The sequence below is a fragment of the Somniosus microcephalus genome, chromosome 14 (genome assembly GCF_052327205.1).
Source record: "Somniosus microcephalus isolate GS21.2 chromosome 14, FLI_Smic_1.0, whole genome shotgun sequence".
NCBI lineage: Eukaryota > Metazoa > Chordata > Chondrichthyes > Squaliformes > Somniosidae > Somniosus > Somniosus microcephalus.
Window position 1 is genome coordinate 1,740,163 of NC_141000.1, and position 25,176 is coordinate 1,765,338.

A 25,176-nucleotide genomic window follows, 5' to 3' on the forward strand; every position below is an offset into this window, starting at 1 on the left:
TCTTCATTTTTGGGTCAGATAGGTTACTTTAGGAGCTGTGATTCATGTGTACAACATGTTTGGATTGACACAGGGTGAGTTGCTGTCCCATAACTGACCCTTCACACATGGCACAGCGCATGCCTGAACTTTAAACTGGGAACACTGGGGTTATTTTGTAGGTCAGGACGCAGATAGGACTATAACATGAGGTTGATTCTGTGACCCATGCTCCCATTTATTGAGGCTGTACTTTGCAGTATTACCCTTATAATATGCCAGCAGAAATGTCACTAGCATTTTTATAGGACAACTTGTAACTTGGGACACCTTGTAATTTCCATTTAAACCATTTTACTTGTGTGTTATATCTCTTTTCACGGACTGAGATTTCTATAACCTTCTGCTGAAATATTAATTCCAGATAAGGCTAGAGTGTGGGGAAGAGTAGTGTAACCCACTCTAGTCTTCTCACACACCCAGCCACACTACCGATGAGGGGGACTCCTTCATCCAACCTCCAGCCCACTTCTGGCTGTGGTTGTTTGCACTTTCTCCGTAAAGAAAGTCCCAAACCTAAATCAGATCTGGCGTTTCACCAGTAATACAACCCACCAAAGAGAAACTAAAACAGAAAATGCATCAAACACCAGGTAGGCCAGTCAGCATCTGTGGAGAGGACAGAGGAATCAGTGTAGATCCTTGGTCATAACTAACAAGGTAAATATCTTTTCCAACCAATTAACAGACTTCAAGCAGGACTACAGATCAGGGGACTCCGTTAGGAGTGTTCAAGCTCCTCTCCCCCACCCTCCACCCTCCCAATTTTTCACATGTGTGGTACCTAAGCACAGTCAGTGGAAAATCTGATCTGAGGTCTTCGCGTACGGAATACAGACTGCGTCCAACAGCCTCCGGGCAAAGGCAGTTAATGTGCCAAATACCTGCTTTTAAAAAGAATCCTGGATGGGAACCATGTTGGGAATGGAAAGATAATGATAGGCAGCACCACGAACTATCTTACAAAACACAGTGAGGTCAGTGCTGCTTGGGACCAAGGATGACCAATCTGTGGCATGCAGCTGGTTATAGTTTAACACAGCAGTGTGAGATGGAATAGTCCGACTTCTCCCTCCTAGGGGATCGTTTTGGAAATTACCTATGGATTGGTTACACGCCCCAGGAGAGAAATTGGGTGGATTAGATCCATGAACAGTCAAATGGTACATGGTGTGGGGGGAGTGGGCTTTGATTGGTGAATGGGGTGAGGGGAGTGGGCTTTGATTGGTGAATGGTGTGTGGAGCGTGGGCTTTGATTGGTGAATGGGCTAAAGGGCGTGGGCTTTGATTGGTGAATGGGCTAAAGGGCGTGGGCTTTGATTGGTGAATGATGTGGGAAAGTGGGCTTTGATTGGTGAATGGGGTGGGGGGAGTGGGTTTTGATTGGTGAATGATGTGGGAAAGTGGGCTTTGATTGGCGAATGGGGTGGGGGGAATGGGCTTTGATTGGTGAATGGTGTGTTGAGCGTGGGCTTTGATTGGTGAATGGGCTGAAGGGCGTGGGCTTTGATTGGTGAATGGGGTGAGGGGAGTGGGCTTTGATTGGTGAATGGTGTGTGGAGCGTGGGCTTTGATTGGTGAATGGGCTGAAGGGCGTGGGCTTTGATTGGTGAATGATGTGGGAAAGTGGGCTTTGATTGGTGAATGGGGTGGGGGGAGTGGGTTTTGATTGGTGAATGGGGTGGGGGGAGTGGGCTTTGATTGGTGAATGGGCTGAAGGGCGTGGGCTTTGATTGGTGAATGGGCTGAAGGGCGTGGGCTTTGATTGGTGAATGGGGTGGGGGGAGCGGGCTTTGATTGGTGAATGGGGTGGGGGGAGTGGGTTTTGATTGGTGAATGGGGTGAGGGGAGTGAGCTTTGATTGGTGAATGGTGTGAGGGGAGTGGGCTTTGATTGGTGAATGATGTGGGAAAGTGGGCTTTGATTGGTGAATGGGGTGGGGGGAATGGGCTTTGATTGGTGAATGGTGTGTGGAGCGTGGGCTTTGGTGAATGGGCTGAAGGGCGTGGGCTTTGATTGGTGAATGGGGTGAGGGGAGTGGGCTTTGATTGGTGAATGGGGTGGGGGAAGTGGGCTTTGATTGGTGAATGGGCTGAAGGGCGTGGGCTTTGATTGGTGAATGGGGTGAGGGGAGTGGGCTTTGATTGGTGAATGATGTGAGGGGAGTGGGCTTTGATTGGTGAATGGGGTGAGGGGAGTGGGCTTTGATTGGTGAATGGGGTGAGGGGAGTGGGCTTTGATTGGTGAATGGGGTGGGGGGAGTGGGCTTTGATTGGTGAATGGGGTGAGGGGAGTGAGCTTTGATTGGTGAATGGGGTGAGGGGAGTGGGCTTTGATTGGTGAATGATGTGGGAAAGTGGGCTTTGATTGGTGAATGGGGTGGGGGGAGTGGGCTTTGATTGGTGAATGGGGTGAGGGGAGTGAGCTTTGATTGGTGAATGGGCTGAAGGGCGTGGGCTTTGATTGGTGAATGGGCTGAAGGGCGTGGGCTTTGGTGAATGGGGTGAGGGGAGTGGGCTTTGATTGGTGAATGGGGTGAGGGGAGTGGGCTTTGGTGAATGGGCTGAAGGGAGTGGGCTTTGATTGGTGAATGGGCTGAAGGGCGTGGGCTTTGATTGGTGAATGGGCTGAAGGGAGTGGGCTTTGATTGGTGAATGGGCTGAAGGGAGTGAGCTTTGATTGGTGAATGGTGTGAGGGGAGTGGGCTTTGATTGGTGAATGGGGTGGGGGGAGTGGGCTTTGATTGGTGAATGGGGTGAGGGGAGTGGGCTTTGATTGGTGAATGGGCTGAAGGGAGTGAGTTTTGATTGGTGAATGGTGTGAGGGGAGTGGGCTTTGATTGGTGAATGGGGTGGGGGGAGTGGGCTTTGATTGGTGAATGGGCTGAAGGGAGTGAGCTTTGATTGGTGAATGGGGTGGGGGGAGTGGGCTTTGATTGGTGAATTGTACATAGTGTGATTGGCTGAATGCCCTTTTCTTTTGTTTTATGTAATTGGTTACTGAGAAGCACTGCTTTCCCATAAAACCGTCTATTGATGTATCTTTGGTGAATTCCTGGAGTCCAAACATTTGAGAAGAACAGGCAGCCACACCACCCGTTTTTGATCTTGTTTTATTGATTTGTCTTTATGCCTTTCTCTTATTTTTGGGTGGGCAATTTTGGCTGATTTGAAATAACTGACCAGTCTCTGTTGGACAACATACGTTTCCAGCCATACTCACATCCTCACCAATAATTACAGAATCCACCAGTAATATTTGCCTGGGGTGACAAAGTAAGGTCCCGAGTATATTTTGCGAAGATTTAATGACTGTTTTTACTCTTGAATTGGATTTTTATTACTATGTTGTAGAAATTCATAAGATGCATTTTTTGTATCGGTCTATAGAACGTGAGGCTTCTGTGCATTTTCTTAACTAAGTGGACCACACCTGGAGCAGACATGTTCCTGAGTCACCGAGGCTGCCCTCAATCTGACTGAACAGTGCCAGTGAAGCGCTATCATATCGTAATCAATCCTGCATTTGAATTTAATTCACAGACACATGGTAGACGCTGGTATATGTCTATCAGTAAATAACTTTTCTTACACTTTTACCTCAGCATTTCACTAGTGACATTTGTTTGAATTATTCCCAGCTGAAACGACACAAGTATAAATCTCCTGCCATCTTTACTTGTAGTTTTATTGAAATTATTCATATGTGGAAGGTCAGAATTTGGACAGCATGTTGTTCCTGTTTGTAAATTAAGCTCAAAAGTCGTCATACACAAGACCTCCCTTAATGCTCTGTTAAGAGAACTTTACAAATACTCAAGTTACCTCCTGGAAGATGCAGATTGGTCAGTGCAGTGGAGTTTGCAAGATTTTCACATTCACGTCAGGGTCCAAGGTCTCCAGCAGCCTGTCAGACAGTTACCCAGATCTGGACCCAATTGGTTCATGTAGTGGTTTGATTTTTTTTCTCCAAATAAAATCATTTAATAAAGTATTGTTTGTCAAGAGGAACTACAAATCTGCATTGTCTTTTGAGAAACTGAAAATCTTTTGTGTTTCTGATGGAAGCTGCTCCCCTTCCATCGGTATTGATGAGCTGTAAGCACGTGCGATCTGAAACACATTGAAGTGGTGAGCGCTGTAAAGGAGTTGACCATAAACAAAGCTTCTGCAAATGAAACACTAAAGCAGGGTGCAGTGTCACCTTTTGTTGGCATTCATTATTACTCCTACTCTCCATGGATTTTAATAAATGCTCCTCTTGTTTGGCATTAGATAGTTAATAGCTTTATTTACCAGCTCAGAACAACAACAACTTGCATTTATATAGCACCTTTAACATAGTAAAATGTCTCAAGGTGCTTCACAGGAATGTGATCAGACAAAATTTGACACCGTGCCACGTAAGGAGATATTAGGACAGATGGAGGTAGGTTTTAAGGAGCGTCTTAAAGGAGGAAAGAGAGGTAGCGAGGCGGAGAGGTTTAGGCAGGGAATTCCAGAGCTCAGGGTCTAGGCAACAGAAGGCACAGCCACCAATGGTGGAGCGATTATAATCAGGGATGCTCAAGAGGGCAGAATTAGAGGAGCGCAGATATCTCGGGGGGTTGTGGGGCTGAAGGAGATTACAGAGATAGGGAGGGGCGAGGGCCATGGAGGGATTTGAACACGATGAGAATTTTGAAATCGAGGCGTTGCTTAATCGGGAGCCAATGTAGGTCAGCGAGCACAGGGGTGATGGGTGAACGGGACTTGGTGCGAGTTAGGACACGGGCAGCCGAGTTTTGGATGACCTCAAGTTTACGTAGGGTGGAATGTGGGAGGCCGGCCAGGAGTGCGTTGGAATAGTCAAGTCTAGAGGTAACAAAGGCATGGATGAGGGTTTCACCTGCGGATGAGCTGAGGCGGGGCGGAGACGGGCGATGTTTCGGAGATGGAAATAGGCGGTCTTAGTGATGGCGCAGATATGTGGTCAGAAGCTTATCTCGGGGTCAAATATGACACCAAGGCTGCGAACAGTCTGGTTCAGCCTCAGACAGAGGCTAGGGAGAGGGATGGAGTCGGTGGCTAGACCACCTGAAATCACAAGGGTTTGGGTGAAGCTCCTCCTTACCTGTGCTGTAACTGAACAGTGCAGGTCAAGAGGGACATTTCTCTGTTAAATGGTACAAATTACTCATGCCTATACAGGTGGAGAGGCATCCAATGCACTCTTAATCTTTCCCTTCCTATTCTCTTGTTCTAATATTACTTTCATTCTGCACTTACTCATTCTTTGAAGATTTTTCCTTTAGAATTCCCCATTCTTAGTATTTTGTATTTTTCTAAAGACCAGTTTACTAGTAATTTTCCTGTTTGCAGTGCTCCGATGGCTGTAAGGATATAACTTTTTTATATACAAGACCGTGACTGAGTTGGGAGACAAACTCGATCCACAATAGTAGCCAGAGACTGCAACTACATTGTGACAGTCAAATAGCAAAATTGAATGACAAATATCGACTCCAAAGCGTGACCCAAAATGATGACAACAGAAAATGCATGTCTTTTTAATAATATATACATAGATATAATCCCTTATTAGAATCTGTTCAGTCATCACAGCAGTATAACATCGTCAATGCAGTTCATACTCAATGGACTCTTAACATTTACTATAAATTTTATATAACAAGCCCTATTGACAAGACTGGGATTGGTGCCAGGGTCTGTACTCTGGCTCAAGGTGCATTGTTGTTCACAGGCCCCACCACCACTCTTACCTGGCCTGATTCCGGTGGAAGCCCCTGGCAGAGGCCTCCAGCACGCAAGTAACATAGTCGGGTCAGGGGGTATCACCAGGGCTGGCATGTTGGAGTGGGGTTGCCAACTCTGATTGGATGTATTCCTGGAGATTTCATCACATGACCTCCAGCCTCCAACCACCCCGCCATTGGTCGCCTGACACATCCATCCTCACGACGCACCGCCCCCCCCCCACACCGATTGGATGATTCTTGACTGTCAGTCAAATCGCCCCTTCTCCCCACTTCCAGTATTTTGATCACTAATCAACAGAAGTGTTCAAAGAAAATGAAACGAACACGTAATTTATTTTGGGGAGACCAAACGCAGATTGGGTGACCGCTTTGCGGAACACCTCCGTTCAGTCCGTAAGGGGGACCCCGAGCTTCCGGTCGCCTGTCATTTTAATTCACCGCTCCATTCCCACTCAGACCTCACTGTACTCGGCCTCTTACACTGTTCCACGGAAACCCAGCATAAGCTCGAGGAACAGCACCTCATCTTCCGATTAGGCACTTTACAGCCTTCCGGACTCAAGATCGAGTTCAACATTTCAGATCATAACCTCGGCCCCTATTACATTTTTATATATTTTTTATCCACACCTTTGTTTTGGCCCTTCCCCCTTTCTCTCTCCCACATGGCAGCTGTCTCCCATTCTGCCAGCGCATTTCACACCTCATCTAGAGCTGTCTTTTGTCTCCACTAGTCCCATCACCATCTCGTCTGGTTTTGAATACCTCTTAATGTCTCTTCACTTCTCTCTTGTTCTCTCATCCCCATTTCCCAGCCCCCAAACTGGCCTTTTAATCTGTTTCACTCCCTGTGTTTTTTCAGTCCTGACGAGGGGTTTTGACCTGAAACGTTGACTCTAATTTCTCTCCACGGATGTTGCCTGGCCTGCTGAGTTTTTCCAGCATTTTCTGTTGTTATTTCGGATTTCCAGCATCCACAGTATTTTGCTATCTTACATAATTTATTTTAATGCCTCTATGGTTTGTCTCCCAGGTTGCTGGCTGCAGTGTCCTGGAGATTAACCTTTAATTCCTGGAGGATTGGCCACTCGATGTTAGTGGTGTTCACTAATCAGGACGCCTAAGCCAATGTGTTCAAATCCCATTTCTCTGCTACTATTTAACAGAGTTGTGTGCCAATTCAAAACTATGGAGGAATGTTAGCAGCCTGCGCTAGGTGATCTTTCACTAACAGCACAAACAGCAATTTCTAGGCTTACATTTGCTCGTACTTAAATACACTGAAAATTTAAGTTGCACCTTAATACAGCTTTTAGTCCTTTTGAAGTGTATTCTATTTTAAATTGTCTTGCAGGCGTTCACTGCAATCTCAGTGTCACTGTGCAAGTCTCAATCAGCGTGTTCTCTGTACAAGTGACTGCAAAAATAGATGATTTAAATGAAATAACAGACACCAAAATTTTTTTCCTAAGATTTCTTGTCACTGGGGTTACTGTGTATAAAATAATATATGCAAATTCAATTTAGAAGAATTATAAATTCAAATGTGGAGAAAGGCCCCGAACTCTAAAACAGCTGCTATGCCTTTTGTACTCGACTGTGCTCCGTTATTATCGCTGAGAATGTTCTGACGCTGAAGGTTCTGGGTGTCGGAGTGAGATTTTCAAATCATGAAGGGTGATGATGAGGTAAATAGTCAGAGATCATTTTCACTGGTCGGTGACATGGTAACAAGAGGGGAAAGACTGAATGTAATCACAAGAATAATCAAAGGGAAAGTTAGAAAAAAATCATAACACAGAGGATGGCTGGAATCTCTACCACAAGCCATGGTTGAGTCTTAATTACTTTTAAAAGGAAATTACAGAATTGCTTGAAAAAGAGAAATATTAAAGGGTACGGGGAGCAGGAGAGTGGGATTAGATTGGGTGGGATATTAAAGGGTATGGGGAGTGAGGGGAGAGTGGGATTAGACTAGATGCAGGAAGGCTGTTCCCGATGGCGGGGGAGTCCAGAACCTGGGGTCACAGTCTAAGGATAAGGGGTAAGCCATTTAGGACTGAGATGAGGAGGAATTTCTTCACCCAGAGAGTGGTGAACCTGTGGAATTCTCTACCACAGAAGACAGTGGAGGCCAATTCATTAAATATATTCAAAAAGGAGTTGGATATATTTCTTAAGGCTAAGGGGATCAAGGGATATGGGGCGAAAGCAGGGACCGGGTACTGAATTTGGATGATCAGCCATGATCGCATTGAATGGCAGAGCAGGCTCGAAGGGCCGAATGGCCTACTCCTGCTCCTATCTTCTATGTTTCTATGTTAAAGGGTACAGAGAGTGAGGGGAGAGTGGGATTAGACTGGGTGGGATATTAAAGGGTATGGGGAGAGAGCGGGAGAGTGAGATTAGACTGGGTGGAATATTAAAAGGTATGGGGAGTGAGCAAGAAATGGGATTAGACTGGGTGGGATATTAAAAGGTATGGGAGTGAGGAGAGTGGGATTAGACTGGGTGGGATATTAAAGGGAATGGGGCGAGAAGAGGAAAATGGGATTAGACTGGGTGGGATATTAAAGGGAATGGGGAGAGAGGAGGAAAATGGGATTAGACTGGGTGGGATATTAAAGGGTGTGTGGAGTGAGTGGGAGAGTGGGATTAGGCTGGGTGGGATATTAAAGGGTGTGGGGAGTGAGCCGGAGAGTGGGATTAGACTGGGTGGGATATTAAAGGGAATGGGGAGAGAGCAGGAAAATGGGATTAGACTGGGTGGGATATTAAAGGGTATGGGGAGTGAGGAGAGTGGGATTAGAGTGGGTGGGATATTAAAGGGTGTGGGGAGTGAGCAAGAGACTGGGGTTAGACTGGGTGGGATAGTAAAAGGTATGGGGAGTGAGCAGGAGAGTGGGATTAGACTGGGTGGGATATTAAAGGGTGTGGGGAGTGAGCAGGAGAGTGGGATTAGACTGGGTGGGATATTAAAGGGTATGGGGAGTGAGCAGGAGAGTGGGATTGGACTGGGTGGGATATTAAATGGTACAGGGAGTGAGCAATTGGATTAGACTGGGTGGGATATTAAAGGGTGTGGGGAGTGAGCAGGAGAGTGGGGTGTGTGAGTATGTGCCTCGTGGTGAATAGCACTGGCACGAACATGATGGGCTGAATGGAATTGGAGCTGGGTCTGCCCAGTATTTGAATACAGAGGGGTGGTGCTGCCCAATGAGACTGAGAGGATGATGAGTGGGGAGGGTAGGCGAGTGCTGCACAGTCCCCCGACTCCAGGTCTAACTGATCACAACTTTCTCTCTTTTTCACATGATGTTTGTTTCAATTTCTCATAGTTTGTTGCTGAATTTTATTTTTTCTTCGTATTTATTTTCACATCGAATCTGTTGTGTTGTGTATCGCCCTGCAGTTATACCAGTTACACATATGGTCAGGAACAGGGCAGGAGCTCTTCACCATCATCACATTATGGAGGTGAAACTTCAAACCAAGCCTATTTGGGGAAATATTTGGAAACAGAGCAATGAAGATTGTGGAGTTCCACTGTTTTAAACTTCATCTTTTAGTCATTTGTCACTCAGGACCAGTCCTCTCAGCTCTGTGTGAGGAGTCTCCGTGTTAGCAATGTTGAATCACTTCTGCCATGTTGAATTAATGGTGTTTGCAAAATCTAAAGTTAGCAAGGACAGTAAACTGCAATAACTGGTTTTCAAAAGTCATTTTTGCACCTGTGTAAATGTGTTATTTTCCTTGATTTTCTGTACTATTGTGATATTAAGGGCTGATTACTCAATCATAGAATAGAATCATATAGCACAGAAGGAGGCCGTTCGGCCCATCGTGCCTGTGCCGGCTCTTGGAAACTGCTCTCCAATTAGTCCCACTCCCCTGCTCTTTCCCCAAAGCCCTGTAAATTTTTCCCCTTCAAGTATTAATCTAATTCTCTTTTGAAAGTTACTATTGAATCTGCTTCCACCGCCCTTTCAGGCAGCGCATTCAGGCTCCCCTGGAGAGGGGTGATGCTCAGAGGGAGCACTGTGTGGAAAATGTGGGTCCACAGTGTCTAATTTTTCAATAAAGTTAAAATGAACAGCAAAGCCAGGGACTGTGATTGGTCAGTGACCCCCATCGGGCCCTCCCCATTCGCACCGCAAGCGCTCAACCAGGAAACATAGAATTGTAGAAATTGACGGCACAGAAGGAGGCCATTCGGCCCATCGTGTCTGTGCCGGCCTAAATCAGTCCTTGAAAGTGAAGAGCTGAAGAAATCAGCTCAACAGGCAAATGATCCCTTGTTAATTGAGTGTTGGTTATTCACAGCCTCATTGTGGGGAATATTACATCAGGTACAAGACCCAGCTGCATATTTTAACCCGTGGAACGAGGTTGCTTGACTGAATTGGCTTTTTTTCGTCCTTAAAGAAACGCAATAAAATCCCAAGGAAAGCAGTTAATGCTGCATGAATTCCCACCCGCTGAAAGCCTCTGGATCACCAACAGCAATGGAATCAAGGTTTCAATGGATAATATTCTGGCCCAGAAATTGCTGGAGTGGGGCATCTCGCGGCGAGCACCGTGAATTGGATTTTTTACCTCACTCTTCAGAGAATTTTTTTTTAACGTCACAGGTTGCTGTAAGTGCGAGCTGATAACAGAGGAGTGACGGGGCATCTGGGACCTCCTGAACGTTGGGTCCAATGGTCCATCTCCTTAACCAATTCAATTTAAGGATAGAGAAAGAAACAGAGAAGGAAATAACAACAACAACTTGCATTTATATAGCGCCTTTAACATAGTAAAACATCCCAAGGTGCTTCACAGGAATGTTATCAAAGAAAATTTGACACCGAGCCACATGAAATATTAGGGCAGGTGACCAAAAGCTTGGTCAAAGAGGGAGGTTTTAAGGAGCGTCTTAAAAGAGGAGAGAGAGGCAGAGAGGTTTAGGGAGGGGATTTCAGAGCTTAGGACCTAGGCAGCTGAAGGCACGGCCGTCAATGGTGGAGCGATGAAAATCGGGGATGCTCAAGAGGCCTGTAGGACTGGATGAGGTTACAGAGATAGGGAGGGGCGAGCCCATGGAGGGATTTGAAAACCAGGATGAGAATTTTTAAATGAAGGCGTTGTTTTAACCGGGAGCCAGTGTAGGTCAGCGAGCACAGGAGTGATGGGTTAACGGGACTTGGTGCGAGTTAAGATACGGGCAGCAGAGTTTTGGATGACCTTAAGTTTGTGTAGGGTAGAATGTGGGAGACTGGCCAGGAGTGCGTTGGAATAGTCAAGTCTAGAGGTAACAAAGGCATGGATGAGGGTTTCAGTGGCGGATGAGCTGAGGCAAGGGCAGAGTCTGGCGATGTTACGGAGGTCTTAGTATTGGCGCGGAGATGTGAATTAGAGTCAAATTAGATATAGGGAAATAAAGAGAGGGAAATTAAGATTGGATTCAGATAGATAAAAAAGAGACAGAAAGGAAAAGTAACAAAACAATTTTAAAAATTTAAATTTAAAAATAATTTACTACTTGCAGGAGTGAGACTCAACGTTTTCAATGTTCCCGCCAATGGATCGCCAAGGCTGAGTGGGATGTCAGGACCATAAATCATGTCATTAACTGGGTGCTCACAACATGAATTCCCCGAATGGCTGCGGCGAGATTAATCGGCATTAACGGTATAAATCCACACAATGGGGAGACTCGTGCCGAGATGGTAATTTTTTTGTTTTTTGCAAGGCTAAAGGCAAATCATCCAGCAATTTGTGGCCAATCGGAATGCTTGGCGTGTCTCTCCATCGCCAGAAATTGCTGGATTTTTTTATGCTCCGTGAACTCGCCATTATTTATGCTCATAGGCGATGTTAACAAGGTAATTATTCACGAGCACACCAGCTGATAGGAACCGAGCCGGCCAACAGTTCCAGCCATGACAATATTCCCATCCATGACTAAAAATTCCAGGCAGGCGAACTTCCAATCAACAGCCCTGATGGCCAAGGTTTGGAGCTGCCAATGTGCACTCTGAAAATTACTCCAGAAATCTATGCCTTGGTCAAAGAAGATAACTGGTGTGGAACTAATTAACCCAACTGCTGTCTGTTAGTGTTGAACACGACTTTCTGGTAATGAAATGCTTTTTGAAAGCAATAGACTTTATCAAATTGTACCTTATTGAAGACCTTTTGGGAATCCAAATATATTACATACACTGCATTACCCTTACCTGTCCTATCTGTTACCTCTTCAAAGAATTCAATAAGGTTAACCAAGCTTTCAAAATCCCTGCTGACTAATTTTTATTACATTTTCAGTTTTTAGATGTTTTTCTATTGCATCTTGAGTAAGGATTCCATTATCTTTCTTACCTCCGACGTTAAGTTAACTGGTCTATAGTTCCCTGGACTTGTTCCATCTCCCTTTTTAAATATAGGAGTCACATTAGCTGTCCACCAGTCCTCTGGCACTATTCCCTTTTGTAATGATTGTTTATATATTTGTAATAGTGCCTCTGCTATCTCTTCCTTAGGTTCTTTTAGTATGCGTGGATGCAATCCATCCGGACCAGGAGTTTTATCCTCTCTAAGTTTGATCAGTTTATCAACTTTCTATCTTAAATGTCTTGATATCTTTTTTGATCTCTTCTAGTGTCATGCCCACCCCGTTAGTCTCCCTGGTAAACACGGAGGCAAAGTAATTATTCAATATTTCTGCTATTTCGCTGTCATTACCTGTGGGCTTATTGTGTGTATCCCTTAGTGACCCTAATTTTTCCTTTGTTATTTACGTGTCTGTAGAATACTTTACTATTTCTTTTTATGTTCATTGATAATTTAATTGTGTCATTCCTTTTTGCCTTCCTAATTGTTTTTTTGACTTCTTTCCCAACATTTCCTATTCCCTTTTGTCATCCTCTCCTTCGTTGCCTATGTATTTAGCGGACGCCTTTTTCTTTAGTTTCAATTTTGCCCTTATCTCTTTATTCATCCATGGTGTGTCATTACTGGCTAGTTTGTTTCTTGCTCTTTAGTGGGATATATTTCTCCTGGACTCTCTTGCTTACCGTTTTAAATGTTTCCCACTGTTGTTCTATTTTTGTTTGTCAGTAATTTTTTCCAGTTTATTTTCCCTAGTTCCATTCTTATCCCCTTAAAATCAACTTTTTTCTAATTTATTACTTTGGTCTTTCTCTTACTTATATACTTCTCAATCTTTATCTTAAAACTTATTATGTTGTGAGCAGTATTGCCTAGATGTTCCCCTATGCTTACTTCTTTTATCTGTTCTGGCTCATTTCCCATTACTCGATCCAGCAGTGTTGGGATTTTTGCATACTGGGTGAGGAAGGAGTCCTGTACACACTGTAAAAACTCCACGCCCTGTATCCCTTTCGCTACCTCTTCTTGCCAGTTTATTTGGGGGTAGTTAAAATGATTATTGTATGTCCTTTACTCTTTTCACATAATCGCTTACACATTTCTTCCTCCACCTCCTTTCCACTATTGGGTGGTCTGTTGTACGTCTCTATTAGCATGATGATCGATCCCTTATCTTTTATTTTTATCCATATGAATTCTGTTTCTAACCTTCTGTTAGTTATGTCCTTTATTTCTACTGCCATTATGTTATCTCTAATTAGTACAGCTTCTTTCCCTATCCTTTCTGATTATGTTATACATGCAATATTTAGTTGCCAGTCCTGTTCTTTATGTAGACATGTGGGTGGACTGATAGTGGGTGGATAGATAGATGGGAATGTATCATGGACAGATAGATGGAAGGATGGGTGAACAGATAAATGATAGATGCATGGACAGACAGATGCACCGATAGATTAGTAGATGGAAGGACAATAGATGGTTGCTGGATGGATGGACAAGCAGTTGGGTGGAGATGTAGATGGAGGAACAGATACATGGTGGATGGATGGCCATTAGAAGGTTCATGGGTGGACAGATCGATGGGTGAATGGGTCAACAGATGGTGGATAGATGGACAGATAGATTGGTGGATAGGTGGACAATAGATGGGAGGCATGTACCAATCTATGGGTGGATGGATGGACAGATGGATGGTAGATGAAGGCACAGATAGATGGGCGGACACAGATGAGAGAATAGATGGACAGATAGACGAGTGGACAGATTGACAATGGTGGGTGGATGGACAGATAGACAAGTGGATGGGTAAACAGATGGATGGGTGGTCAGTTGGTCAGCTAGATGAATGGATGGATAAACATTAGATAGTGGATGGATGGATGGACATGTAGATAGGATGGATAGAAGATGGATGGTTGATTCTGGGACAGATATGTGGGAGGATGGATAGACAGAGAGATGGGTGAATGGGAGGGCACATAGATGGCTACATGGTGGATGAATGCACAGATAGATAGGATGGATAGAAAGGTGGATGGTGGATCCATGAACAGATAGATGGGATGATGGATGGAGAGATAGATAGGATGGATGGAGAGATAGATGGTAGATGGCGAGACAGATACATGAGAGAATGAATAGACAGAGTGCAATGTGTCCAAGTTTGCTGACAATACAAAGCTAGGTGGGAAAGTAAGCTGTGAGGAGGACACAAACAGTCTGCAAAGGGAGTTAAGTGAGTGGGCAATAAGGTGGCAGATGGAGTATAATGTAGGGAAATGTGAGGTTATTCACTTTGGTAGGAAGAATAGAAAAACAGAATATTTTTTAAATGGTGAGAAACTATTAAATGTTTGTGTTCAGAGAGATTTGGGTGTCCTCGGACAGGAAACACAGAGAGTTAGCATGTAAGTACAGCAAGCAATTAGGAAAGCAAATGGCATGTTGGCCTTTATTGTAAGGGGGATGGAGTACAAGAGTAAGGAAGTCTTGCTACAATTGTACAGGGGCTCTGGTGAGGCCACACCTGGAGTACTGTGCACAGTTTTGGTCTCCTTATCTGAGGAAGGATATACTTGCCTTAGAGGCAGTGCAACGGAGGTTCACTAGATTGATTCCTGGGATGAGAGGGCTGTCCTATGAGGAGAGATTGTGTAGACTGGGCCGATACTCTCCGGAGTTTAGAAGATTGAGAGGTGATCTCATTGAAACATACAAGATTCTGAGGGGGATTGACAGGGTAGATGCTGAGAGGTTGTCTCCCCTGGCTGGAGAGTCTAGAACTAAGGGGTCACAGTCTCAGGATAAGGGGTCGGCCATTTATGACAGAGATGAGGAGGAATTTCTTCACTCAGAGGGTTGTGAATCTTTGGAATTCTCTACCCCAGAGGGCTGCGGATGCTGAGTCATCGCGTATATTTAAGGCTGAGATCGATAGATTTACTCTAGCGGAATCGAGGGATATGAGGATCTGGCGGGAAGGTAGAGTTGAGGTCAAAGATCAGCCATGATCTTATTGAATGGCGGAGCAGGCTCCAGGGGCCGAATGGCCTACTCCTGCTCCTAATTCTTATGTTCTTAGATAGATGTTGGATGGATGGACAGATAGATGGGAGTGTAGATAGGCACTAGATTTGAGGATGGAAAAACAGATATATTTTGTATGGATGCACAGATAGATGAGTGGACAAATAGATTGAATGGACAGATTCATGGGTGGGTGTACAGATAGATGGGTGGACACATAGATGAGAGGATGGATGTAAGATAGATGGGTAGATAAATGCACAGATAAATGGATGGATGGGTGAATAATAGATGGTGGATGGATGGACAAATAGATAGGATGATGGATAATGGATCCATGACCTATAGATGGAGGAGGGATGGATAGATAGGTGGTGGATGAATGCACAGATATATGGGTGGATGGATAGACAGATAGATTGGTGGAAACATAGATGGGAGGATGGAGGGACAGATAGATAATGGATGGATGGGCAGACACGTGGATAATGAATGTACAGATATATGGATTAGATGATGGATAGATTGGTGACTGGATGGACAGATAGATGGATGGATAGACAGATAGATGGTGAATGTAAGGACAGATAGAGTGGTCAGGTGGAGTGATAAATGTTGGACACATGGGCAGATGAGATGAGTGGGCAGATCGATAGGAGGATGAATAGACAGATGGTGGATCAATAGATAAGATGGTAAATGGCTTGGCAGATATTTGGAAGGAATGGATGCACAGCTTGATGGTTGGACTGATAGATGGGTGGACAAAGAAATGGGTGGATGGATGGACAGCTATGTAATGGATAGATAGGTGGATGGGTGGGAAGAGAGATGGGTATATGCTTAGACAATGGATGGGTGGCTTAATGCATAAATAGATGGTGGATGGATCTATAGACAGAAGGTGGATAGATGATACAATGAGATTGGGTGATGGATAAACTGATAGTTGGTGGATGGTTAGATGGATGAATGGATAAATGGAGAGATGGTGGATGCATGGACAGATAGAAGGTGAATGGGCAGATAAATGGGAGGAAGATTGGACAACTCTATGATGGATGGACAGATAGTTAGTGGATAGATGGATATATATGGATGGATGAATGGGCAGCTCGATGGTGGATGGATGATGGATGGACAGAAACAGAATGGATAGATGGACAGATAGATGGATGAATTGGTGGACAGATAAATGGATGGAAGTATGCCCAGATACACTATTAGATGAACAATAGATGGTGGATGGATGGAGAGATAGATGGTGGATGGATGGAGAGATAGATGGTGGATGGATGGAGAGATAGATGGTGGATGGATGGAGAGATAGATGGTGGGTGGATGGAGAGATAGATGGTGGGTGGATGGAGAGATAGATGGTGGATGGATGGAGAGACAGCTGATGGGAATAAATAGACAGCTAGATAGTGAACAGATAGACAGATACTTGGTGCATGGATGGACAGATAGATGAAAGGAGATATGGAGATTAGATGTTGGATGGATAAACAGATAGATAGTGGGTGGGTGGACTGGTCGATGGATAGACGGATAGATAGTGGGTGGGTGGACAGATAGATGGATAGACAGATAGATGGATGACAAATATTGCTGTTCTAAACTGTCAGCGGTAGTCATTCCAAACTGTTATCTGTCACTTGGGCTGTATTTGTAATTTACTGCACCGGGCATGCAAAATGCAGTATTCCCATTTGAAGTATGGAAAAGAATCAACATAAAGAATGAACCTGGCCTAACACAGGTTCTGCTCATGGATGTAATGTGGAATAGTTTGCACTTTCAGAATGACAAGTGGCTCCAACTTCTGAATGTTTTTAGTGAGAAATGTGAACAATTACTCTCAATCTTGATTACTTACTTAGTTAAATTATATCATTTACCAGAACAGTATGTTTGTTTCTGTTGGATAGATTCACTTTTTTGTGCTTTCTTAAGGGGCATTGTGCACACTATGTAGGCTTAAATTAACTAGTAAATCTTCATAAATGTTGTGTGTTATCAGAAATATAGAGCAGTTTATGCATGGCCTTTGTGTATAGTGTCATGTCTAAGGTAAAGTTAATTCTTTTATTTGCTGAGAATGAATAGAAATAGAAAATTGAACAGGCATCTTATCCAGTCTCAGAGGCGGATTTACGTAGGCTAAAGGCACAGGAACATAGCTTGTAAGTTAAAGGGTATTGTCATCAAAATGTTTAGTAATTTTTTATTTTGCTTTGAGAAGGAAGAAGACCAGAGAGTCTTTTGTTATTTTTATCACCATAATGTCACATTCCAGTGGCACCATCATGTGCCTGGATGCATTTTATGTTACTGTGTATGTGAACTGGTCAAAGAAAGGAATGTCCCTTTAAACATCAGGGCTATGAGCAAAGCCTGCAAAGAGAGTTACACATCACAAAATCTGGGGCATTGTCTTTTTAAGTAGAATGATCCTTTTGGAATGCACCCTAGGCTGGAGTTTGAATTGGTCACAGCTTACGCCAGCCCTCACTGCAATGTGCCAAAGGGTGTCCGTCTAGGAGTCTGACTAAACACACGAACCAATTCTCCCTTTCCTCAATAAAGCAGGGGAGGTATAACCTTCGATGATTGTGCAGTTACAAGGCCAACTTGTGAGGGCTGCCACTGGGGAAAGTGTCTGTTTGAAGCTGAACCTCTCACATGGGATAAGCAGTTGCACTTCAGGTTTATTTACACAGGAAATTGTTTTCTGTGGGAAAATGAGGGAAAATTTTACAAAATGTAAATGCTGAAGAAGGTTTGTTCTCACTTATGTTTAAACAGAAAACGTACTTCCCTGGAGATCCTCCATTTCCTGCACGGACACGTTTACACTCTACTTTTTACAGTCTAAAGTACAGCTTTCCCACTTCCTCCGCTTTACTGCAGTGGGATCAATATCCCTATTGTGCCGTCTCCATGCAATGTGATGACAAGTCTCCGTTCCCTCCCCCCACCATGCTTGGGGCGAACATGCTTTCTGTGTAAATGTATCCTTCTGTAAACTTACATTGTTGCATTTTGAGACAGTTACATTCCATGAATTACAATTTGAGTTGCATCTAAATGAATATGTGAAATTAGTCAGTTTTCTATGCAAAATTACTGTACACAGGAAACCAACTGAGCTGAAACAAGGATTATGTATCTATGTGTAGTTCATCTAGTCAACAAGAAGTGGCAGCCCCCAGGGTTGGAAACTCTTTGCAGTGCTAACCCCCCCCATTGCTTTTCCAGTAACTAACCGTTTCATTTTCTGGCACTGATCAAGATGTGCACTAAAATAATCTGTAAATAATGATCTGGCTCATAATTGATGAGCAGATTCTTGTGTCAATTAAATCCCGTCAGCCTGCTGAACATCTCTGTTAATAAAATGAACGCTTCTGATATCACTTAAGTCAACTGTTTTGTTTTAGAAAGATCTATTTTTGGAGTTTTTGAGATAGTTGTTCTTATGTACTCATATGTTTTATGTAAAAAAAAAAGGCCAATAAATTGACAGTGTTTGTAATTGGTGTTGAGTTCTTTATACCTGTTAGTAACGGAGGATAATGTGAAGACTGCTGTCAGTTCATTAGCTGACCTCGTTGAGCGGGTTTTCATTGTACCCACTGCTCGCACATGCCAGGAGCAAATATAGTGATAATAATGTGTACTTACAGCTAAATGATTCTCTGTCCATTAAGGTTCATGGCTGGATGACAACAATTGGGTTTTGTGTGGGTTCCCAGCCTGTGCCAGGAGCAAATTAGTCAGTTTAGAGTGTAGGGTAGAAAAGTGGTTCGGTTACTGAACTCGTAATCTAGAGGCCTGGACTAATCGATCCTGGTGAGACATGAGTTCAAATCCCACCACGGCAACTTTGGAATTTAAACTTAATTAAATAAATTTGGAATAAAAAGCTAAGTACCAATAATGGTGACTATGAAACTACTGGATTGCTGTAAAAACCCATCTGGTTCACTAATGTCCTTTAGGGAAAGAAATCTACTGTTTTACCCGGTCTGGCCGGCATGTAACTCCAGACCCCCAGCAATGTGGTTGACTCTTAACTGCCCTCTGAAATGGCTGAGCGAGTCATTCAGTTATAACAAACAGCTACAAAGAAGACAGACTGCAGCGGTTCAAGAAGGCAACTTACCACCACCTTCTCAAGGGCGATTAGGGATGGGCAATAAATGCTGGCCTTGCCAGCAATGCCCACATCCCATGAATGCATAATAAAAAAATTTATACCCGCAATAACGGCATTCCCTCCGGAGAAGTCCATTTCCTACAAGCAGTGTCCTCACTGCTCTCCAACACCCCACCAACCTGCTTCCTAGATTCCTTCTCTCCGTAGTGTCAGTGCCAATCAGTCCCTCAGCTGCTATGTTGCTGGAAGTTGGGAACGTGTTGGCTCCTGCTGGAAGGCCGCTGACTACACCACTTGCTCCCAGTTATGGGGGCTCTGCTCGCAGTCCCCCTTGCACTGCAGCATGACAGGGAGATGGAGCAGAGGAAGCAAAGACACGCTGCTCGCAGAGGGAGGAGGAAGAAGGGGGAGGAGGGCTCTCAGCAGAGGCCTTACCCACCTAAGGTCTTCAAGGAGCACTTCTATTACCTGCACCTAAGCAGGAGCAGTGTGCTCGTTGGCTCCGCTTCACCAAGGAGGTGGTCACAGAACTCTGCCACCTCTTGCAACCAGACCTGGAACCTCACAGCAGGGTGACGACAGCTCTGCCAGTGGCCTGCAAGGTGATCATGGCCTTGAATTTTTTCACCAGTGGATCCTTCCAGGCCGGAACAAGCGGCATAGCAAACTTCTCCCAGTTCGCCATCCATTGCTGCATCTGGAAGATCACAGAGGCTCTTTACTCAAGAAGAAGGGACTTCAAAACAGAGAGAAGGAGGATGAGCGTGCATGTGGCTTTGCCAGGGTATCGGGCTTCCCCATGGTGCAGGATGCCATTGACTGCACACACGTGGTTTTGCAGGCGCCGTATATCAGTGCTGAAATGTACTGGAACTGCAAAGGGTACCACTCACTTAATGTGCAGTTGGTGTGCGACTACACCCAGCACATCATGATAGTGAATGCCCGCTATCTTGGCAGCAGTCATGATGCCTTCAGCCTGTGCCAGCAATCTTCCAGCCACCACGTCGAACCCAAGGGTATCTGCTCTACACCTGGCTGATGACTCCCCTCCGCAGCCCCACCACTCGTGGCCAGCACTCATATAATGAGAGCCATGCTGCCATGAGCAATGTCATCGAGCAGACCATCGGGGTGCTGAAGCAACGGTTCCGTTGACTTCACCACTCGGGAAGAGCGGGTGTCCCAATTCGAGTATCCTCCACAACTTGGCCATAATGAGGGTGCAGTCCTTGCCAGCATGGGTTCCTCTACCACCTCAGGAGGAGGAAGAGGAGGCGCAAGAGGAGGAAGGGAGGAGGAGGAGAAAGAGGAGCAGGATGAGGAAGAGGAGGAGCAAGAGGAGGATGAGAGGAGGAGGAAGAGGAAGGGAGGAGGCAGCCTGCAAATCCCCGTTCCGGATGGGCTGTCCCTGAGCGCATCATCAGACTCCAGTTCCCCTGAATGAAACCCCAGGTCGCCGCTGCTCAACACATCCCCACCTTACCATCCCTCTGTCACGGAACATCACAGCAACCTCTTGGCCACGATGCTGAAATGAAAGCCACCACAAAACAAACATTCTAAATATAATTTATAAATGATTAATTCCGAAACTACATTACAAAGTCAACTAATCACCCTTGTGCATTTCCTTAGTTGTTTGCCTTGTGTGTGCCTTTGCCTATCCTAGTGCTCCTACGCAGTGCTACCCCAGTGGCTGCAGCATGGCTGGTGGAAGGCTGCTGACTTTCAGTGGGGGTGACTGCAAATGGCCTTGGAGGATGACCTTGAGCAGCTCTGGGCCTAGAAGGCCCGGCTGTAGACTGCACCACCTCGGCATGGGCGGCAGCAGTCTGGCGGAGTGGCAGGGGTGGGAGTAGGAATGCTGTCATCCTGAGAGAGGACAACAGGTTCGAGCTCCACGGAGCCACTGCCACTTCCCTGGGGCGGTGCCTCAGCATTCCTAGCCATCTGTTGGAGGACAGATTGCTGGACCACTGTGACATCCTGCAAGCTCCTTTCCACACTGGTAAACCCAGCCATGATGGCAGCAGTCTGAGCTTACATGGCACCAAGCTGAGCCTGTCTGAGAGCAGTCTGAGCTTCCACGGCAGCACTCAGACGTTGGGTCACTTCCACCTGTGCTGCAATGGAAGCTGAGACATTGGGCATCAGATCCTGCATCCTGGTTGGGTTCGCAAATGCTCTAACATCGCTGCCCATCGTTCCCATCCTGGAAATCATGGGGTCCAAGCTCCGTGCAAAACCCCGTGCAAGAGGAGGGGGGGAGGGTGCAGGGGATGTGATAGTTACTTTGGTCCAGTGTGAGTGACTAACTGAATCTTTGAGCTATTAGGGCATCCATGGCATCTCGAGCAGCAATGTGATCGGCCAGTCTGGCATTGGTGCCACATCTTCCTCCTCCTCCATTGGAATCATCATCAGATGAGGAGTGTTGAGCGCCTTGTTCCTCCTCCACCTCCAGTCCTCGCTGCTGTGCAATGTTGTGCAGAACACAGCACACCACGATTATCCTGGAGACCCTCGCTGGTGAGTACTGAAAGGCGTCTCCAGACCTATCCAGGCACCTGAAGCGCAACAAAGGGAATTGGATATATACTTGAAAAGGAGAACTTTGCAGGGCTATCAGGAAAGATCAGGGGAGTGGGATTAATTGGAGAGCTCTTTCAAAGAGCCGGCACAAGCACTATGGACCAAATGGCCTCCTTCTGTGCTGTATTATTCTAGCATTTAATTTTATTTTTATTTGTATACATTTTAGTTTCGTTGGACCATTTGTAATAGTGGTGCCCACCTCTTCACTAGTAGTCATATTTAGTCCAGTTCAAAATAACCCAATTCGTATTGTGCAAGAGCAAGTCAGATCCTGTCACATAATTACTGGGATCTTTGCAATTGATACAATGTGATTGTGAATGAAAAGAAAGCGACTTGTCACCAAAAAAGAGCAAGGCCCCGATTTTAATCCCCATTACTGTGGGTATAAATTTCAAGGAATTTTTTAATTATTTGTTCATGGGATGTGGGCGTCACTGACAAAGCCAGCATTTATTGCCCATTCCTAATTGCCCTTGAGAAGGTGGTGGTGAGTCACCTTCTTGAATATAACTGAATGGCTAGCGAGGCCATTTCAGGGGGTAGTTAAGAATCAACCACATTGCTGTGAGTCTGCAGTCACATGTAGGCCAGACCGGTTAAGGACGGCAGATTTCCTTCTCTAAAGGACATTAGTGAACCAGATGGGATTTGTATGACAATCCAGTAGTTTCAATGATTACCATTACTGATAACTAGCTATTTATTCTAGATTTATTTAATTTAAATTCCCCAGCTGCTGTGAGGGGATTTGAACTTACCTCCCTGGATCATTAGTCCAGTACCATAACTACTATGCTACCATTCCCGTTATGCTACTGTACTTGCAAAACCCTCCTTCCACTAACTGCCAGGACCCTCCTACAGGTCCCCGGCTGCAGCCCCGCCACTAAATTTCATCCCCCTCTCGCTGGCCAATAATTAAACGATTATTAAATGAAGCCCTGCCATTATAATTGGCAGGTCCTCCACATCCCTGGCTGTGCTGGGTTCGTCGTCTGCTACCGGGCTCCTCCGCGCCTTTCCCGCTCTCCCGTCAATATCGAGGCCTAAATTTGGCGGTGAGAAATGAAGAGAAAGCGGCAAGTGACAGGCAGTAAATCTGCATGACCCAAGTGGCCTAATGGATAAGGCCGGTGTTCTGCGGTAATGTTGATTTTTGACCCAGAAACAAATGCCAAAGAACCTTCTGAATACATTGCCACAATTTCATGCTAGACTGGCAGATCTCCATTTAACCTAGCAACTATTCTCGGGAGTTGCTGTTCGCCACGCTGTCACAGAACCATAGAATCATAGAATAGTACAGCACAGAAGGAGGCCATTCGGCCCATCGAGTCTGCGCCGGCTCTTTCGAAGAGCAATCCAGTTAGTCCCACTCTCCCGCTCTTTCCCCACATCCCTGCAACTTTCCTCCCTCAAATATTTATCCAATTCCCTTTTTGAAGGTTTCTATTGAATCTGTGTCCACTGCCCTATCAGGCAGCGTGTTCCAAATCCTAACAACTTGTTGCATTAAAAAGTTTTTCCTCACATTGCCTCTGGTTCTTTTGACATTCACCTTAAATCTGTGCCCTCTCGTTATCGACCCTTCAGCCATTGGAAACAGTTTCTCTTTATTTACTCTATCTAAACCCTTCATGATTTTAAACACTTCTATCAAATCTCCTCTTAGCCTTCTCTGCTCTAAGAACAACCCCAGCTTCTCCAGTCTCTCCACATAACTCTAATCCTTCATCCCTGGAACCATTCTAGTAAATCTCTTCTGCACCCTCTCCAAAGCCTTCACGTCCTTCCTGAAGTGTGGTGCCCAGAATTGGAGACACAACTCCCGCTGGGGCCAAACTCGTGTTTTATACAGGTTTAGCATAACTTCCTGGCTTTTGTACTCTATGGGGTCGATTCTCATTGACCCGTGGAGTCGGGATTGGAGGCGTGCGGGGGGGTTAAAGTCCCGAATTCGGGGTCCCTACACCATCCCGCCTCCATGACAGTTTCAAAGAAGGCGGGTACCCGCCCTGCACTGGGACCCGCCTTCCCGAGGCGGGAAGGGATTAGTGCCAATTAACTGCCTGTTAACAGGTAGTTAACAGGCAGTTTTTAGCCTAATCCCTATTTTGAAGGTTGTCGTGTGGGATTCCCGACGTCTCCAAACCACGCCAGGTTAGAGCAGGCGGGCCGTCGGGTTGAAGGACTTGGAGGGGTCGAGATGTCGGTGTTCAGGTGAGTGATGGGTGCATGAGTGCAAATGTAAGTGTGTTTGGTGTGTCTAAAGTGTGTAAAGAAGTTTAAATTACCTGTACTTACCTTTACAGCCTTCCTTCCTCTAGGTTTCGGGAGTCCATCATCTCACCAGCACAGAAAGCAGAATGGCTGCGAACTGTCAAAAGTGACAGCCTTCAGCTTTCTGTGCCGGTGAGATTTCTAACTGAATCTGTGGAGAAGGACTCCGGTTAGAAGTAAGGCTGTCAGTGTTTGACAGCTTCAAACAGCTGTGAAACACTGATATTTCATCTGTCAAAACCTCTTCGACAGATGAAATTTCAGTCTGTGACATCACCTGTTGCCAGGTGGCCCTTAATTGGCCTGCTGAGCCCGCTGGGTGGGCTCAACAAGGTCAATCAAGTTAAAATCGCGTGGATTGGCCGCATCTCGATGGAGGCGGGACTACAACCCCGAAAGTTGTAGTCCCGCCTCCTACCCGACTACTGAATGAAAATCACCCCCTATGCCTCTATTTATAAAGCCCAGGATCCCATTTGCTTTATTAACTTATTTGTGTATCTGTCCTGCCACCTTCAAAGATTTGTGCACAAACACCCCCAGGTCTCTCTGTTTTTGCACCCCCTGTAAAATTGTACCGTTTAGCTTGTATTGTCTCTCCTCATTCTTCCTACCAAAATGCATCACCTCACACTGTTCCGCATTGAATTTCATCTGCCAGGTGTCCACCCATCCACCAGCCTGTCTATATCCTCTTGAAGTCTATCACTATCCTCCTCACTGTTTACTGTCGCTTGTTTCCCAGTGGCACAAGCCAATGCTTTGCTTCTACCAAGCTGTGCGCCATCCCAACACTCCGGGAACAATGCCCCAGGCACGTTCCAGGCAAACGCTGCCCCTTTAACTCCTGTCTTCAGTTTACCCAACACCCCAGGTACAGGCGCTACTTTGAAATGTAGACACCCAATTACAATACTGTTATGTATTGTGTGTT

General features: G+C 45.3%; 1 protein-coding gene across 3 annotated transcripts in view; it reads left to right on the forward strand.

Annotated features, from left to right (window-relative positions):
- ptchd1 (patched domain containing 1) overlaps window positions 1–18,779 on the forward strand; it is a 78,637-nt gene extending 59,858 nt beyond the window's left edge. The window contains exon 4 of one of the 3 annotated variants that reach the window (XM_086006107.1): window positions 18,008–18,779. The gene's annotated coding sequence lies outside the window, so the exon portion shown is untranslated. Of the gene's footprint in view, window positions 1–3,428; window positions 4,310–18,007 lie in introns of those variants that run through there. The other 2 variants (XM_086006108.1, XM_086006109.1) reach the window with 2 other exon arrangements.
- The last annotated feature ends 6,397 nt before the right edge of the window (window positions 18,780–25,176 follow it).